This window comes from Pteropus alecto, unplaced genomic scaffold (assembly GCF_000325575.1).
Source record: "Pteropus alecto unplaced genomic scaffold, ASM32557v1 scaffold60, whole genome shotgun sequence".
In the NCBI taxonomy this organism is placed as follows: domain Eukaryota; kingdom Metazoa; phylum Chordata; class Mammalia; order Chiroptera; family Pteropodidae; genus Pteropus; species Pteropus alecto.
The window spans coordinates 1,943,434-1,963,565 of NW_006430726.1; positions in this window are offsets into that span (position 1 = coordinate 1,943,434).

The window sequence follows — 20,132 nt, forward strand, 5'->3', positions numbered from 1 at the left end:
AGGAGCGCTGTGGGGGCCTCACAGAAACAAGGAGGTCACCTGAGCTTTGCAGCAAATGCCATCACTCACGATAGCCTAGCTCCCTCTCCCCCCGTCTCCACCCCCATCCCTCCAGTTAAGGTCTCTGAGCCTCGAGTTCCTCACCTGTACAACAGGGTTACTAACGCCCATCCTGCAGATGAGCCGAAAGACTTAGGGATAACACAGCGAACGCACGTGACAGGTACCCAGTAAACGTGGAGATTTCCGGATTACGTTAAGAAGTAACGAAACCTGTACCCAAATTGCTACTGTCAAACACTAGGTAAGAAAACCATCGACCGAGTTAGGAGCCCGCTTGCAGTGGCATGCATTGAGAGCTGATTCCATGCGGGTAACCCATGAACCCCGGGCCCTGCCCGGCATGACTGCTGCACAGAACCTGGACCCATTCAAACTGGTTCAGATGAGGGACCTTCCCAAACCAAGACAGAGGCCCTGCTCTTCAGGACTGGGGCACACAGAAAGACGACTTCAGGGGGACTGGAGGTCGGGGAGCTATTAGGCAGTACTTAACAGGGAGAGACAGCATTTTACACTTCACTCTCTCCCTCCTGACACACTAAAATACGCCAAGACACACAACCAAGTGTATGTTCCTTGTTCTCATCGCTCTTATACAAACACAAAATCAAAACAACGTCTCAAATCACATACAAACAAAGCCAGTAATGTATAAATTAACGACGTTAATTTAACGTGATGGATATGGCTCTTTTGCTAAGTCTAAATTTCAGCTCGCAGTGTGAATACAGACTGCGGTGGAATAAATGATTTTGAATTTAGCATGCTAACACTCATGTGGGCTCTGTGATGACTCAATTTTCTCATTCTTTTTTTTTTTTCTTTGAAAACTGCTGCAAAATCACCCCTGGTCTGGGTGCAGTGACATCACTCGGATAGCAAAACATCTTCTATGATTTACGCTACCTCTGCCCTTTCCTCTTTACCCCAAAGACCTGGAATAATACTCGTTGGCTTTGGTGTGATTCTAAACCAGCGGTAAAGACAGCCAGACTCAGGGTCTACAGAATGCCTACAACCTACAATTTGGCACAGATATCGAATCACGAATTTTAAATACCACGAAGGAGAATTCATAGAGCACTTAAGAGTTTATCCGTAGATCACCATCCCCCACACTAAGGTCTTTAAACGTCTACAGGAAAACAGCACAGGAAGCACAGCGTCACGCCAGAGAAAGAGGGCCACAGTGCACGCCCATCGAACCTTACCTGTCGGTTATATATGTTTCATGGTTCTCATTTCAGGTTCCTGCTTTCAAGAGGGACCCTGGAAGATTATTACAACAAAGCATGGGTGATGAGGGACAGCAGGAGGTGGAACAGGGCAGCACCTATCGGGGCAGAAGAGATTAATTAGATGTTCTGGATCTAGAAGGAATTAAGGCCAGACGGTTACTGATGTCAAAGCAAAGCACGACCACAGATCCACGGAAAGAATAACCCCCGACTCTCAGCAGTTGGCAAAACTAGGGGGTAGTGAGTGGGGCGAAGAAACACACTTAACTTTCTAGTGAACGAATGCAGAAATGACTGATGCACGAAATCATTCATTCATTCCCTCACTCACTCAGGTACAGCGTATGTACCTACTGCATACCTGCCGGGTCCTATCCAGGCCGGACGGCCCATGGACAAAGCAGACATAGTTTCTTTGCCTGACAGCAGCAAGAGCCAATGTTTTGATCGTCCAGGTAAGAACAGAAGCTATCTATCTGCTTCCTGTCCTATTCAGAGACTTTTTCTTAGGTACCGCTGAATCCTTCTGGGGGAGACCGGGGCTTCAGACAGAAGCTTCCCTCCTGCTCGCCAGCAGGGAGCCAGTACAGGTACAGAAGCCCGGCCAACTCTTGGTCAGAGACTCCTGCTATGGACTCCTGCCTTGACGGACGTGCTATGCTCTCATTAACCTCATTCTAACAAAACACGGCCATGGCTGTATGTAAAGATATTCCCTGGGTACAAGTGAGCCCAGCTTGCTGCAGCAGCCTCTGGCCACACAAAGAGGAGGAACTAACATGATTTTAGGTCCTGACGGAAAACGCTGGGACTCCAGCCAGGGGCCAGGAGATGCAGTGGGGAAAGGCAGGTGAGCCGGCCCTGGACGGACACAGCTGTGCCCTGCTTCTCAGCACCAGGGACAACCGTCAAAGCGTAACGGAGGCCGTGCTGGCCTTCAAGGGACTGATGACGATGGGCGCGGGCAGAGTTCAGGATCTCCGGGGGGCTAGCTCTGGAATTCCAGGAATAGTCCGAATTGAAGCAGGATCTCATCTAACAGCTGGATGAGGGAGTGGTCCACCAAGGAAGAGCATTAAAGATAGTGCACCAGCTCCTAAGGTGGGGCAGACCCGCGGCCGGGGCTTCGTGGGAAATTATCGGGGCGATCCCACTGGCTGAGATTCCAGACTCTGGATCAGTGCTAATCAACAGAAATACAGTGCAAGCCACAGATGCAAGTCACCTATAGGAATTAAAATGTCCTAGTAGTCACATTGAAAAGGGAAAAAGAAGTAGGTGACTAATTTTAGTAATGTGTTGTATTTAATCCAACATATCCAGAATATTATCTTTTAACATGTGATCAGTATAAAACAATTAATGAGGCGTTCCAGTTTTTTTTTTTTTTAATGCTAAGTCTTTGAAATCGGGTGTGTATGTCACACCTACAGCACATCTCAATTCAGACGCTGCATTTCGGATGGCCGCCAGAGGTCTGCAGCGCAGATTAACAGCAAGCCAGTGAACTGGATGGAGTGTTCACGTGCACACCCATCTCTTTTCAAGTAGACGTGAAAAACAGACCGCGTTAAAGCCATCGCAGAGCCACCCGAAGGAGATTCAGAATTGTACAGACTGAATTCCCCGGACAGTTCTAGCACCTATACCAGTTAAAATTTAAAAAGAAAAACAAACAAACAAACTGTGGCTAAGCCTGAGTCGTCTTCCGTTACAGGAAGGGTCCTGACTCTTCCCTCGCTCAACAAGACGGAAGCATGAAGTCGCTCCGGGAGCTGGACAGAGCGGGAGGCGGCCCCGCTGATCACACCTCCCTGCTCGCCCGTGCAATGGGCCCCTCTCCCGAGCTGCTGTCCAGCACCGCGTCCGAGGCTGTGCACTGGTTTGGCAGGGAGGGCGTGCTGCAGGCTCTCGCCACCCTCCAGGAGCCTCCCGCGCCGGGCAGACAGCATGGACGGCCTTGTTCCTCTGGCGTGTCAAGAAGATTTTAATGCTCTTACACATTCCATCTTTCCTCTGCCTTTGGGGGTATTTTCTTCCTTATGTGCCCTTCAGATAAAACCATGCTGCTTCCCCCCCTCCCAACATGATACCCATTCTAATAAAGTGGACAACATGACACAATGAAAGGATCTGGTGTTTGTGTGCCTCGGGGTGAAAAGAGCAAGGTTTGGATCTTGGTCTGGACCAAGATTTAACTTCCGCGATTTTTCCGGAGTGAAACTTCCCATAGAGAGGAGAGAGCAAAGCTCAGACCTGCCCTTACAGTTTCCATGGATGAAATTTATTAACGTGTCATATTTGATATTTTCGAAGGGCTTGGCAATCAACGTTATTGATCCAGGCATGACAGTCAGTCCCAATTTATTCTGAGATGAGAAGAGGGAACAGAGAAATAATAATGCTCACGGGTCACCCAGAATCACGCCATCTGGACGAGAGCCTTATGATTCGAGTTCCATGGTTTCGTAACTCTTTTCTGTTTCCATCTGCATTGCTGTAAGCATTGGCATGACCAAAACCTTGACCTAAAGAACATGAGAGAAAATCCAGAGAAACTGGCGAATAACCAACGCTGAGTTTCAGAGACACGGCACGTGCATGTTGGCGATAGCATGAGGTCCAGCCATGCCTACTGAGTAGGGCCAAGAGTCACAAGAAGCTCAGGAGAAGTGACCCACTCAGAAGATTCTGGAAGGTCAGGACCAGCAGTTCTGCTGAGTAAAGGTCGAGGAAGAAAGAGGAGGCAGCCACAGCCGACTTGCTCATCAGGAGATGCAGACACTCGGGCGAGTCGTACATGGCTATGATGGGAAGGCAGAAAACAAAGGCATGTTGTCCTGCACCTCCCTAGAGATTTCAAAAATGGCCACTGGCCTCACACCGAGAAATCAGGAGTGGAGGAACTCATGGGGTGGGGACAGAGGGACCCAGTATCCTTGCAGGAGATCCAATCTCCATCCCCAAGAAAGAACCGATGGGGACACTAATGACACACGCTGTCATCGTTGGTTCAGCCACGTTGGAAAACTCAAGGTCCACAGGGGCCACGTGATAGTAACACAGATCAGTGTAAATGAAACAAAACTCGTCCTCCTTACGCCCGTCCTTCTTCCCACAGGACTCTCTACGTCAGGAAACCTCTCTGCCCCCACCCTGCCTGTGCTCATCACGGGAATCCTCCGCCAGCCGGCCACGGGGCTCCGTGCTTCTCGCCTCTTCCACCTCTCGAGTCATTTCTCCTCTCTCCACCGTCCCCATCACCATCCTGCACTGAAGTGCTGCCGGCCGCACCGAGACGCCCTCCTCACGGTCCCCTGGGGCACCTCTGATCCATCCTTTACACAGTAATCAGAGCCAGACTTGAAAAGGGAAAATCCAAAATGTCCCGGGTCTTTACCTTGGCCAACGAGACGCAAGGGTCTCTTCGGCCTCTGCTCCCCAACTTCGGACTCCCTCTAGTCCAGCCCCCTGGCATCCCTTCGGCCCCTAAGCACGGAGGCTGCCACCTACCTGCTTAGGTGCTTCGCACACCCTGTTCCCTCCACTCCGTTCCCTGCCTCGCCCAGCTCATGCCCGCTTGCCCCTCAGCTCAGACCTCAGACCTTGCCTGCTCCTTGGCGAAGCTTTCCCTGCTCTTCCTCACAGATCACAAAAGGTCTCCCTGCTATTCTTGGTAAAAAACACCCTATGCTTATCCCTGGTTCTTCTAATTAGTTGCACAAGGGCGTGTCTGTGTCCTCCCCATGGAGCGTGAGCTCCTTTTGCCTTGCTCACCTGGGACAGCACCTGATGCCGTGCTGGACACACAGACGGTGCTAGGGAAATGTCGATGGAATAAATGACCAGATGAGTGAGTGAGTGAGTGGATGGACGAAGGCGGCTCAGAAGCTGTTGCTCTGACAGTGTCAGCCCTTGTGAAAGCTGAGAGCAACACAGGATCCAGTTTCAGCTCAAGGGCGAAGCCTCCAGTGCCAACAGGATGTCTCCGCCCAGTGAAACAGGAGTCCCAAGGGCACCGGCCTAGCATTTTAGGCTAAAGGTCCACAACTCCTGGCTCTGGAAAGGGGTTATGTCGACTTCAGAAGTCATAATTAAAGGACGAGAATTAAATGCGGAGCTGTATCTTCAGTGTTTCGGTGAGGGATTTCGATTGCGAGCAACAGAAATCACTTCTGGCGAACTTAACCATGAACTGAATTGTTGCAAGGACGTCGGCAGGCCATCAGCGGAAAGGCTCAGGGTCAGACAACGGGCAGAAACTGAGAGAGGCCGGGCCCAAGAACCAGAGCCACACTCTGGTAAGGAAGAGTCTGGTTAGCACACGCTGCTGGCACTGTCCCCAGTGGACTCCCACTCAGGCCCCAGTGCACCTCGCTGCCACCGGCTCTGCCAACTACTTCTCTGACGGCCACATGCCTTGGCCTCATTTCTCAAGGTTCACAGTGTGGGGCGAGGCTGTCGGATTCTCTCACCGTGAGGCACGAGCCAGAGACCTCGCTACCTGGACTGGGCACTGCCTTCTTCTACCCAAAAGCCGGCAATGAGCCCTCAAGGGCAGTGTTGGGATCTCACGTTGCTAAGAAGCTGTGATACGTATCCTTCTGTCCAGAAATAAAACGGCACCGTGGGAAACTTCACAGATACAAGCCGTCACTGTTTTACGTGCAGAAACAGAGTGTAGACACGGTGAGGCCTTTCTGCTCCGTACCACACCCCCGACTCTGATTTCCCCCCCGAGACTCATACGCTGAGCTTCTACAAATGCATCAAAGTGAAAAATTAAGAAGAAAAGAAAGAGGAAGATGAGGGAAGGTGTGCGACAGCCAATCCCGTAAGCTCTGCCGAAGGCTCTGAAGCGCTTCTGATGTGAACCCTGAACCTATCTGCGGAGAAACTGAGGCTGAGGTAAGCGAAGTGGCTTTCTGAGGCCTCGCTCCACATCCACGAACCAGGAGACGAATCTGGTTTCCATAACGACGAGGTCTACGCTTGTTTTCATGGTAACATGTTGGCTCCCGTTTTCGGTTCAGGACCAAGCTGCTGAGGCACCAGATTTGTTTTTAAACATAGGCCCTGATGTCAGAACTCGCCAGGGGTTCCGATCAGGGGTGGGCAAATTACAGCCCGAGCCGCATCCAGCGTGCCGCCTGTTTTTATGAGTAAAGGTTTAGTGGAGCACGGCCATGACCATCTGATTTTTGCATTGTCTGTGGCTGCTTCTGTGTGACGGGGCCAGAGTAAGTTAGTCATGACAGAGATGTTCATTGGTCAAAATTATTTACTTGGAATTATTAAGTGATCATTACTTAAATTATCGCTTTAAAGCCCAAACTGCTTTCTATCAGGGACTTTTACAGACTCCTGGTTTAGAGGCTAAAAAAATCACGATCCTTCCCTGTCCACACGACTTTTAATATTTCACGGGACTTCGGCAGAGAGGAGCATCTGTGCCTCTGTGGGTATGCAAGTTACAGACGGCAGACATTCACCTGCCACTTAGCAAGTCTCCATAGCGCTCCTGCTATGTTGAAATCTGCATGCCACAGCTGGAGGTGGCTGTGTGTGACGGGAGCAGATTAAACGTTACTTCATGCCATGTAAGCACAGATCTGCATTCTGGTGTCACATATAAATGAAATACACATGAAACTCGAAACCATGGTTTTATCACTGTCTCCTTTCTATCCATTCACTGGCACAGAAGACAGAAGTTGGGTGCAACAGTATAAACTGCCCACGTAAAAATCAGTTTTTGCGCCGGCTCTTGCTACTCTTCACCAGCCAGAATCTGCGTTTCCCCATCCTTCGGTAACGTACAATGCCAGCTGGCCAAGTCTAGCCACCCTGGGCCACACACGCTCCTCCAGAGACGGCTCCGCAGGTGACAGGGATGGAGGTAAATCTCGCTGACAGCAAAGGAAGAGAAAGCTAGGCAGGGGCCAGGCACAGTTTCCTGACACTCGGTCACCCGGAAAGCAGGCAGCCACGTCAGAAGTTAGCGGGGAAGACCTCATCTCCCACCTCCTGGCCACGTGCGCCCCTCGTAAGGCTGTGTCTTTGGATAGAAGCTCGTCAAGCACCCTTTGCTGTGGCAGGCTGTCCCAAGATGACAGGAACCAGCCGTCTGCTATGGGATACCTGGGGGGGCCAGGCCCTGGGGGGGGTGGTCTTAGTGCCCTCCTATCTCCCCGATGGCGGTTTTCTCTTCTGACAAATGAGGGGATCCACGCTCCAGCAGCGGAGTCAAGAAAGCATGAGGTTGGGGGCAGTGGGCGAGCCACCCTGCCAGCCCGATGGCGGGGATGGAGGCCTGGAGGAGAGCTGGCCGTGTTGCACGCATGGAGAAGCGACCCTCCCTTTGTCCTTGAAGACTCTGTATAATAAGATTATTGCATAATCCTTGCTGCTTGTGCTCGGAGCCGCCTTATCACAGGGACGGGGAGGCACTTTACATTCGGGTCTACTGTCTGTGTTATCGCCCAGCTGCTCCTGTTCATTTCATTTTCAAAGACAGGGATTTGCGGCCCATGGAAAAGAATGGAAACACAGGGCCAGCCCTTGCGAGTCCCCTCCGGCCCCCGGGAACCCGCATCGCTGTATGTGACCAGCCAAGCACCGAGACGTCACCGCCCCTCCACACACGCCCCCCACCTGTTGTCACGTGCTCTGAACATCATGAAGGGCCCTGGGAGGCAGGAGGACGCAGAGGTCACTGTCGCCACCGTCTGCCGACCTCCTCGCGGCCTGTGTGGAGTCAGTCCCGGTCACTCGTGGCACCCCTGGATGCACCCCCGGGGGCTGAGTGCTGGAAGAGCAGAGCCAGAGATGAGCCATAATCCCGGCCCCGCGGAGCCGACGTCGTGGCCTGACGCCCTCCCCGCAGGCGGCGAGGGGCAGTGAGACGGCTCGGGGGCTGCGCGCATCTCCATCACCGCCTCTCCCCACCACGGTCCCGGGAAAGGCGGGAACACTGTGCCGGCCGCATCCAACAGGCGTGATGGAAGAGGAGGGCGGGAGGAGAGATGATAGTTTCTTGGCTCAAATAAACGCATAAAAATCCAAAAAAAAAAAAAAAAAGATGATGATGATGAAGGGATAAAAGCAACACACACAACAGGAAGGCGAGAACGGCCCCTGGGCGCGTGTCTCCGATTCTGGCCAACTGGAGGAAGGTCCAGCCCTAGACAACAGCCACCCCAACCTGAGCCCATGACACGTGAGGGGTGAAGGCCAGAGAGGTGGCACCTGTAACCCCGCGGGGCCACCGGACAGCACCGACGCCAGCGTGCGTGCCCCACGGATGGGCTTCTGCGAGTGCTGGCCCGGCCTCGAGTCCTACCCCAGCCCTTACGCTTCTGGAGACCTGGGAGGAGTCGCTTCTTATCACCGGCCCCCCTCCCGTCCCGCCTTCCCACCTGTACGAGGCGGAGGTGAACTAAATTACAAGGTGCAAACTCCGGTGCCAGCTGGGATCACGCGGAGGAGGAAACGAAGCAAAGGGGTGCTGCGGCTTCTCTCCCCACAGTGATCCTACAGACGAAGGGCATCCTCGTCCCCACTGCACTGATAAGGAAATGACTCGAGAGAGCAGAAGTGACTGGAAACGGCCCAACTGTTCCATGCTGGGCCTGGGAAGCAAACTCCGTTTGCTGTCAGAGAAAATGACCCCGCCTCCTGCACCGACCCAGCTCCCCAGATACCAAAGCCAATACTGACCACGTGCTTACGACATGCGAGCCCAGTGCTAGTAAGGCTTTGCTTTCGGTGTGTCTTTTAATCCAAGCTACAATGGGAGAGACAGATGCGACTATTATTATTAGCCTTAGGTCACAGACGTGCAAAGGGGTCCTGCAAAGGCTGAAGCCCCGAGACACACATTTGGAAGTGGGAGAATCGGGAATTGAAAGCGGACGATGTGACTTCGAACTGTCCCTCCTCTTCTGTGTGGTCTCTTCACCCCTAAAGGCTACATGACACTCCAGGGCCAGGTGAGTCGGAGGTGAAGCAGGGCAGGGAGAAGAGGGGACGGGACGGGAGGGGAGGGAGAAGGGGGAAGAGGAGGGAAGAGAGGTAGGTGCTGGCGAGGACGGCTGCAGGAGAGGAGCTCTGCAGCGAAGAGAAGCCGAAGGGTGGACAGAGGGCGAAGCTAACAGTCTCCATGTGCCTCTCCTCTCTCCATGACCCAGGTTAAGACCCTTTCGTCCTGAAGACAGCGCCCCCTCCGCCCGGGGGTGGGAGACACTTTACAAAGACTAAGCTGGTGAGGGGCGGCGGGATATGAGAGGCCCCGTGCGTCTGCCTGGGAACCTTTTCTGCCTCCCTTCTGCATTTTTCAATAGGATTCGAAACCATAAATTATGGAACGCCAGAAAGCGAAAAGGGCAGACCCTCTCTGGAGTTCATTTCAAGTGTGAAGTTCACAAATGCGTCTGATGGCATAATTGCCAAAGGCAGAAACCTATTGTCTCTTAGAACGAGGGATGGATTCTGAGACAGTGGCGCAGTGTTCCTCCGCCTGTCTCTGGGGCCTGTGGGGATGGGGGGGCGGGAGGGCAGGGAGGAACCACGGCCCTGAGAGGGGACCAGGGATTTCTGCCAAGAGCCTGCGGGGCTCTCCTGTCATCCTAGAAGTCATTTCGATTTTTCCTTTGGATCTGGAGCCAGTGGGTCCCGAAGACGGGCGGTAGGACGAGGATGGCCTTCCAATATCTTCGCCCCTTTAACAAGGATGCGATTCTGTTTTCGAATATATAACATCCACGTCACAGCCGCTCACACTGCCACTGGTCCCAACCGAGCCAATACCGTCTTCTAGGGCACCCAGGAAGAGGGGACAGTGTGGCGAGGACATAGTGTTTCCCCGAGACGAGGATATGGTTTAGAAACTGGCTCACGTGGCAGGATATATTTTGAATTTAAAATACATGACAGATCTCACACCAATTAAAGAGCTCACTTAACATGACAGCAGTCTATAAAGTCTCTACGAATTTAATAATGTGTTTAAAGATGTATTATTAATCACAATCACGGACACATTTAAAGAAAATATAAATACTGTAGAGATAAATTATGTTACTTATTCTATTAATAACGATTGGCGTGTACAGATACCAAAGACTCGGTGACATGACCCGTCACCGTCCCCAGGAGTCCTCGGGCCAAAGGTCAGGCCACCGGCCCTTCGTGAAGGGGCTCGACATGAGCTGCAGTGTCCCCCGAGTCCGTTTTAATTCTCTAAAGTTAAGCCTGAGCCCAGACTGGCCTCACGCCCGCACCCCGCACCCCACGTCACCTCCCATTCTCAGCATGGCCTTCGGCGACCTTTTACAAACGTAGGTCAGAACGTGTCACCCCCTTCACGTAGGGGATCCCCATTACTTCCAGTATAGAATCCTAACCGTGGCCTCTAAGGTCCAGAGTGATCGGACCCCCTCGCACTGCCCCGACGTGATTCACGTCACACAAATCTCTTGCTTCGGTCAGGTTGACTCGCCCCTCTGGCTTGCAGCCGCCTTCACCGTGGCGCCTGCCTGTCTGTCTGTCCCGAATGCCCTTCCACCCACTTTCCACCTCCCCGGCTCGCCATCATCGTCACCCTAATGGCCTCCGCTCAGAGGCCACCTTCCTGGAGAGGCCTCCCCAAGCTGCGCGCGATCACACCGCCCCATCTCCTTCAGACACTTCTCCCAGTGCAAACACCAAGTGCGATGCTGATCTGGAGGTTTATTTTCCCGCTTCCGTCATCAGAATATAAGCTCCCTGAGAGTAAAATAAAAAATAGTATTTATCCTGTCTACCATACAGCGTGCCCTCGGCAGGGCTGCGGTGAGCATTTCGGAGGGCACTAGTCCTCTTATATGAAACGGCTTCCTAGGACCAGATGTCCCTTGTTAGAGATGATTTCCTTTGGCTGAAGACTTTCCTCGTATTTCCACAACTGACCCTAGGAGTGGTGATATACTCTGGCTTCTGTTTGAAGTGTTTTGGGGAGAGAAAGTGTGGGAAGGGAAAGGAGGCGAGAAGATGCTGTTTGGAGGTGAACAGGATGTGAGGAAACCGGACAGCACCAGGAGGAAGAGGGCGTAACGGTGAGGCCCGGGGAGTTCATTCTCCGAATTCGCACGCGGCCGGCGGCGGGTGCCCGGGGTGAGATGTGTCGGGAAGGGCAGTGAGCAACCGTGCGCGGTCCTGACCGGGCCTGGCGACAGGCCCCCCTGCCGCTGCCTTTCTGTGGCCGTGCTGCTCCCTGGGAGGACGCGTGAACGGGGCATGGAGCCCCCCGGGCCTCTCACTCCAGTGGCAGGGAGGCCAGAGGTGACGACCTCACACAGGGCTGAGCAAAAACCACCGCAGGTGCTTCGAGAGCACAGCGGAGGAGCACCTGGAGTGGATCAGGGAAGGCTTCCTAGAGGAGGTGGCCCCTGAGCTGGGCCGTGGAGAGTCTGAGTTGGGCATTTCACCAGGCAAGGGCGACGGGGCGGACACATTGAGTTGGGCAGAGGGAGGAGCCTGACGGCATTTCACCAGGCAAGGGCGACGGGGCGGACACACGCTGCGCTGCCCGCATGCATAGCCCGGGTACCGGCCGACTTCCTCGCTCCCAGGCCGAGCTGAGCTGTCTGTCCTTTGAGTAAACCACCTGGAGGGACGTCTCTAGTGTGTGAACTGGCCTAGGGCTTGCACCTGCTCTGCGAAGACATTAGGGTTTTGCCCACGCATTACGACACCCACCGCAAAGGCAGGGGCGTGAACGTTCGGCAGGCTTCGCCCGCGCGGATGCCTACGGCCCCGGCCACCGTTTCTGAGCGTTTCTCCTGTCTCTCAGCACTGCTGTCAGCTGACCCGAGCCCTTTCTCACTGACAAAGGGAGGGAGACAAGGCTCCTTTATCGCCTCATACACTGGGTACCGTTAGTTATTTGAGATAAACGTGTTCCACGGGTACCGTCGTCATGCCTTATTCCGGGGGACATGTTCCAAGAACCACCCCCTGCCCAGGGCAAGCCTGAAGCCACGGAGAGGCCAAACCCTGCGTACGCCATGTTTTCTCCTGTACGCGAATTCCTATGATCGAGTTTAGTTTGCAAATTAGGCACAGGAAGAGATTAACGACAGCTCTTCATAAACAAGAACGATTGTAACAATGCACTGCAACGAACGCCATAGAAATACACGCTCGCATGGTCTCTCGCTGAACTGGACTCACCCGTCTCGTGAGCTGACCAAATGCCACCGGGACGGGCCGAGGTGGACCCGTGACACAGCGTGAGGGTCACCGGCCTTCTGACGATGCACCCCGAGCACTCTACGGCTGCTCCGCGGTGCGGCCAAGCAGCCGGCATCACGACTCTTGCACTTTGGGGCCATTACTAAGTAAAACGAGCCTTGCCAGGTGGGGGAAGCCGCGGGCGTAACCAAGATGGCGCCCACCCGGGCCTGAGGGCCGAGGAGCGTCCGGCGCACGGACGCTGGACAGGGGGGCGGGGTGAGCCGGGCCGCACGTCCCGCGAGAGTGAGCGCACCTCGCTTCTCAGAATGGGCTTCCGGCTTAAAATGCATGAACTGTCTATTTCTGAAATTCTGCATTTGATATTTCCAGACCGTGGCTGGCCCCAGGTGATGGAAGCCACGGATGGGCGAAGCCACGGAGGAGGTTACCACGCCGAAGGCAGACGGCAAGTGGTGACAGTAACCTCTCCTACAAGTCAGGGACCTCGTGAAAGAAACCGCGCCTCCCCCTGCGGGCTGGAGCCTTCGCTTTAATTCACTCAGCTGCAGGACCACAGTGCGGGGCCCATCTTCGCTCTCGCCTTGTACGGGTCAGGACACTGGAACTTGGAGAAGGCGGGCGATGGTGCTCTGGTCACCAAGTGGAAGATGACATGCCCGGGGCCCAGTTTTTGTTTTTTTTCCCACCACACTTCTCACGGGCTTTAGAGCAGCACATCTCAAAGTTTAAGGTGTGTATGAGTCGCCTGATGACCTTGTTAAATTTAGATTCCGGTCATCGGGGGAGCAGCCTGGGACCTTCTCCTAGATGAGGCCCAGGGACCATGCTTCGTGCTCATCTAGACAAATGTCCCCTTGTCAGCTGGGAGGCTCTGCCTTCTGGCTCACCAACTATAGAATCCCAGTTCTTCAGACAGGGGGAACCAGGGCTTGGAGAGTTTGGATACTGTTTCCAATCGTGAGCTACATTAGCGCCCTTTTGAAATCAAACTACAAATCCTAACTGCCTGCAGGTCACAGAGGGGATCTTGTTAAGCCTTTTCTGGGGGCTGTGAACACTGAAAAGTTCACACAGACAGAAAGTGGACAAGCTGAGCCCTATAAAAATCACCCGCCAGACCTCAACATTCAGATCCCTGAACGTACGCTCTGCGTTTGTTTGGGAGAACACGGCCTGAAGCTGGCGAGAGGAAGCAAAGACGACACACCTGCGTCAGGTGTCCATGGACCATTCTAGCAATCGTAGAGCCTGAGAGTCCCAGCCATGCTCAAATCCCCCAGCTATGAGATCCCTTTCCACGGGTTGAGGCAGAAAGATCATCACCGCCTGAGCAATGAAATGGGGACGTGATTGGAATTGTCATGGGTGCATGAGCATTATCCCAATAATCAATCACCCAAATTGAACTGCTTATTTGTACATCTGATCGTCTTTGCATTATTTAGAAGCTATTTAACGGCAGCCGGCCCAACGGCATGCATCTCACACGTGCCAGAGGGCTTCAGGAAACTAGGAAACATCTCTTTCTAATCGTTTAGACAGGCATATTGATTGCTGTTTTCTCTTTCCGGGTATTCCAAAGTACATTATAGCCTTTGTTTGCTCAAGGCACAGACACAGGCGTGCACTGCATGAACGCAGAGGATAAACAACGCCCGATGCAAAGCTGGACCGTGTGGAAGGGGACGTGTCCCCTAAATGGGGAGCAGTGTACTAGAGCCAAGAAGGCGGGTGACTGGGCCTCAGAGAAGCTGCGTTCCCCTGCGTTCTGACCGTCTGACCCTCTCCCCAGGAAGCTGGGGGACCTGGCCCAGCGTCAGGGCAAGGGGTGAAATCGTTTTTTTCTGTTTTTGTTTTTTCTTTTCCTTTTTTTTGCAGAACGGGGTGCATCTGTGCCTGGGGGAGGGAGTGTCGCCAAGTGCGTGATTAAGGAACTCCGGTCCTCCAGCCTTCACCGGGCACTGGCGTTTCCATAGTGCAGCTTTATTACGCTGTCGGCTTTCCTTGGATGTTAAATATGAAAAATTAAAAAGTAACGACATTAATATCCTGGTAGATGATAGCGTTTTGAGCTTGTGTCTGTCTCTGGGAAATTAAAAATAAAACTTTGATGTGCTATGCACTCTCCTCTATGAAAATGATTCTTTCTTTTTTTTTTTCCTTCTCTATCCCTGTCAAAGTTTATTTTTCTGCCTTTTCTTTCCCTGCCTGCCACAGAGGGAAATGTGCATGGCGAAAGGATGCCGTCATGGCGGTCCTCCCAGAAGCCTGAGCTTTGGTCAAGGGGAGCCCTCCGCCTCAAGGGTTCTGAGCCCCCAACACAGGCCCCAGCTCCCAGCGTCCCAGTGTGCCCACAATCGGCAGAGAAAAAGAGAAAAACTGCCTGCTCAAAGCAAGAAAAGCTGGGAGACGGCTCACAGCCGGCACAGAGCACTTGCGCAATGACAGTTTGGTGAGTCTATTCATCTGAAAGGCACCGACTTTATTCTCTGCTTGTTTCCAAGGCAGAGCTCAGGACAGGAGAGCGACAGCCGTCCGTCAAGCCAGGACATTCTCTGTCAATGGTCACTAGCACTTTGAGGCCTTCACAGGTCTCCATGGTGACAGGACCACACGCGGCTGAACTAGAATGAAAACCTGGTCGGCCACAGGTATGTCCCGCCTTCGCCTCCAGGGTCCCCCTCCCCCCCCACCACCACCTTGAGCCACAGCCCAGCATTTGGACTCCTCCTAAGAGTGCCACTCGAGGTGCTGGGGAAGAGCAAGGTAGAGAGGCGTGTGGCCCACACCCTCTAACTGTGTTTAGTAGAGAGTGGGTGGGAAGCCTCAGGCGCCAGAGCGAGAGTCGATACTGGATTAGCAGAGGACAGACAGATCAGCTTGGACTCGGGAAATGGAGAAGAAAGGTTAGAGCAAGCGACGCCTGGGCAGGGTTCTCAAGATGGAACGGGAGCCTGGCAGTGGGAGGGCAGCCTGCGCAAGGTCACGGTCGAGGGTGGAGATCACGGATTCACAAGCAAGTCGGTGTGTCTGGAGCCCTTCCTCAGCCCGGGGGAAGGACCCTTCAAAGGCATCCACACACGCCCTTTGCCAGCTGACATGTGTCAGGAGACTTTTCGGCCCCCAAAAGAGAAGGGGGGTCCTGGCTATCTGGGGAAGGAGGGACCTGCAGAGCAGTCCCCTCCGGGACATCTGCTCGACCGTGCGCCCAGGCTGTGGCTTTTTATCTGTGTGTAGTTCATACCGCTCTTTGGTAGAGCGAGCGAATGGGGCCAGGGGTGCTGAGTCGGGGGGTCCAGGAGGGAACTGATGCCTCAGCATGAACAAAGACCCCCTTTTCCTACTGGCCTCTGCACACCCAAAAAGAGAACAGTCCCCTCAGCCTCCGAGAGGGGCTGTTTGTTATCCCAGAAACCTCCCTGGCGCCCCAGGAGACGTCAGCTGTTCGCTAAGATCTTGCGCAGCGTAAAAGGTCTTTAAATATCAGCCCAGCATCCAAAGACCCCAAAGCCCCAAGTCCCTCTTCACCTCCACCCACTCCCCCGCTCCCTCCCGTCACCTCCCGGCCTCCCCAGCCCTGCTGATTTTCAGTGGCGATAAACCCAGCTCCTCATCTTGAGAACTGATCTTTTTTTGAGTAAATTTAATTAACTACCTTTTTAACTCCGCTCCCCTCGGCCTTGGCAGGAGGGAGCCGTTTGTCTTACGGACGACTAGACTGATGGAAAGGGAGGGGGGAGGGGGAAACGAGAAGGCCGGAGCCAGCAGCTCCCCGGCCTTCCCTCCCTTCACGGAAAGACATCATGGAAAGACATCAGTTAAGGACATGCGTCTGGGCCATGCAAGTCACTGCAGATGGCAGGGTGAGGATGGTGGGGAGGAGGGATGGGGCTCTAAGCCCGACTTTGACCACGTGACGGATGAGGTGCAGCTCCAGAAACAGGTGTGCGTGCAGGTGCCCGCGTGTCTTGGGCGCGGGGCTAACCACCCTCCTGCTACCGCTGGCATTTTCCATGGCCTCCCACCAGAGAGAAAAACGGCAAACGGCCAAAGCGGGCTGTTTCCTTCTGCCTGCATTCACCTCTTCTGTTTCCATTAAATGCCGATTATTAATATTAGAAATGGAACTCCACCACGAGCAGCCGTCTGCAGTGAATGCGACTGTCGCTGCTGTCCGGGGGGTTTACTAGAAGCTGGGAAAGCCACGTGAGGGCCACTTAATAGCCACCTTAACTAAGTGGGTCCGAAGCACAAACCGCTCCCGCCCCGGGGGGCATGCCGGCCAGGGCGCTCCCCACTCCCCACAGGAACCGGGTCATGCCCAGGAGTGCACAGCTGCTGGGTCACAGGCCAGCCGTGTACAAGGAGCCTGGGGTGCAGCCTCCCAGCCCGCAGCTGCGAAAACATGAGTGGGGCCTCCAGGCAAGACTGTCCCAGAGCAGGACGGACTGCGGGCCCCCAGCCCAGGCCTCCCCACCTCCCTGCCGATGGCGAATTTCAAGAAGGGCAGCGTTGGCCTCCCCACCTCCCGCCACCTCCACTCGGGTCCTGACCAGCCTTAGAGTGGGAAGCTGGGCAAATGTGAGATTACTGGGAACAGGCCTTCGAGCTTTTGGAGCCACCGGACACCTGGAGGAAGAGTAAACGCTGACGCTGACTCCCGCTGGGTTCACTCCCTTAACTGGGAAAGACGGATGAGCGCTCAGGGCCGGGATGAGCACCCAGGTGCCAGGGGCCCTGCCTGCTGTGAAGGAAAGGGGAAGGCTGGCGAGGCCCCTGGGCTGTGTCTGTCCTCTGGACGAGGGACAGGTGTGACCGAGGAACGGGAACAGGGGTCCCCCTCCCACAGGGATCCTGACGCCTGAAGGAGATACACACACTCCCTCCAAAAGCAGGAGCCGCGATAACCACAGAATAGCAAGCCGTCTCCTTGGCGAACGGAAGGGACAGCACGCCTGCGGATTTCTCTCAGTCACTGCTCTGAATTTAGGCACCGTCCCCACCCCCAGAATACCGGCAGAAATAGCGACCACGTGGAACGGGGTGCCCGTGACGACAGTGCAGACTCGAGTTTGTGGTGCACGGGCGTGTCTATAGATGTGTCGTCCTGGGGACCGGAGGGTTTATCTGTCAATCTTTGTTCGTGTTTATACGGTGTTTCTGCGTGCCCGTGTCCGTGCGGGTCTCCAGGCACGTGTGTAAACACGCCTGCGTGTCGGCGTCCCCTGCGTGCGTCAGCCTCGAGGGCAGCAGATCCCCTCCTCACCCTGTTTCTGTACTCCGCGCCCCCTCCCCGCGGACAGAAGTGCAGCCCGAACCCTCTGTGCTGGAGTCTGCTGAGAGCCGCGGAAGGAAGGAGCTATGCAAGACGAGGAGGGGAAAGGGGACAGAGCTGAGGAATGCGGGTGGCATCATTTTCATCCTGACGACAGCAGCTCCTCGAAAGCTCCAGAGAAACCAGAAAAGTTCCAAGGCTCCTTCTCTCACACGAGCCACAGCTGGTCAGCCCGAAGGAGCACAGTTCATGTCTCTTCACCCCCTAAACAGGGTCAGGTTCTACCTACTGACCAATCAAGAATCTACCGAACACCTACCGTTGGCACATTTTTCCACCGTCCCTTACGTGGTTGACTCACAGAGACTCTGCCATTAAAAGTGCATCTCATCTACTGAGAAAAGTGTCAGCCCTTTGTAGTGTCAGTAAATATGTGTTGAATCGCAGGATGAAGAACTTGCATGAAGAGACGAACAAGCAAATTCTGTCTTCTTTGCCTCCCCCGCAGGGTGGGAGGCATCACATGCTTTTCGGCATGGGCCAGAGGCGAGTTCGAATCCCGTCTCGCCATTCTCTGGGTGGGTGCCTCTGCACACGCCCGCCTAGCCAATCTCATGTGAGGTCGCCATCTGTCAAACGGCGACAGCACTACCTAAAATAACGGGGTGTTTCAGAAGAAGCGATGAAGTGATGTATGTTAAAAAAAAAAGCAAAAGGAGGTTCAATGAACGTAGGTCCCCTTCCCTGTCCGGTCTCGATCCAAGAATGACTTTTGAAGACAGAATAAGTTTGGATGGTGATTCCAAGAACGGGCTCCGGAGTCCGGGGTTCAACTCTCATCCCTAAGACCTGTGGCCTCGGGAGAGTCACCCCACCTCTCTGTAGCTGTCATGTCAGTCATAAAACGGGAATTCCTCATAGGGCTGTTCTGGGAGTACGTAAAATAACACATGTCAACAGTTCAGAACAGGGCCGAGCGCACGTGAAATTCCTAATGAATTCGTTCCTGTCTCTGGCGAAGGTGAAAGGTGCCTGGGGAGGAGTGACCGAGGTCTGTCTTGAGCACCTCGAGTGAGTGGAACAAGGGCAGACGAAGGGGGCCTCCTGTCCGTCCCACGCCCTGCACGACGGCCAGGAACGGAAATGCTCCCGTGAGGAGAAAGGCATTTCAGACAAAGGGAAAGGCACACGGCCACACTGACAGGGCGGAGTCTTCTAGATCTATTCTGCGCTATTCCCGCTGGAGACACAGCCCCTAACACTCTCGGGGTCCATTTGTGCTTGCGACGAGGAAGCCTGAACCTCTGGGTCTTCAGGAGGGGGAAATCCAGGTGACCTCTGACCTTCAGAATTCCACAATCTCCTTTCAAAATGACCTCTGCTCGAGTCACGAGCTGGACAGCTGAAAGGGAGTCCTTAGCCACGTCAGAATCTGAACAGGACAATGTGAGAGACGGCAGCCTGAAGCTTTCGGTGACAGTGCCAGTAGCTGACTAGTTCAAAATCCGCAGGGTCTCAGCCGCCGATCAAAATGTGTCACAGAGAGCCAAGAAAAAATGAGAAGGGCTGTCTGCACTCGTCCAAGTGGTTCGCTTGACTCATGTGCTTTCGTTGCCTTCCTGAATCACCTTTCTCTCTCCCCTGCATGAAACCGTGGCCTTTCCAGGAGGATGCTGACCACCTGCGTGACCACGGCGTGGGTCACGCCGACCTGGAGGAGGCACAAAACGCTGGATGCTGGAGAAAAAAGATTGGGGAATGGAAGCAGATGTCCCCCACCCCGGATGCTGAAGACATCCAAACTGGTCATCATGCCCTGCGGACCAGCCAGGGCCTTTGGGCAAGACCGGTCAGTTCTACATTATGAAGAAGAAGAAAAAAAAAAAAAACCCACCAAATTTCATGGAATAAATTGTCCTAAAAATGAGCAAATGAAATCTTCCAGCCATCAGAAGAGAAACCCATGTTCTTTATCTTTGTAGCAGATTTTCCCAGCTGGCATCCTGAGCTTGGGGAAGGAGCCATGGTAGACACTTGGGGTAAGGGGCCACAAACACAGGACATCAGAGAGTCCTCTTGAATCTGTACTTCAGCCAGAAATTAAGAACATCAACACGTAGACTGTGAACGTCGGCGCCACAGTATTTGTTGGCCATGTCCCTCTTTACGGGGGTCGGACACAGGGGACCACCTCTCCATGCCTCCCGTTTTGGGCAGGGTTGAACCTGGAGGTGACTGTCCCTTCTCCAGACACCTGTGACCTGGCTAGGGCTGGCAATCGTTTTCACTGGGGCCTGTCATCACTCCTACAACCCGGAAAG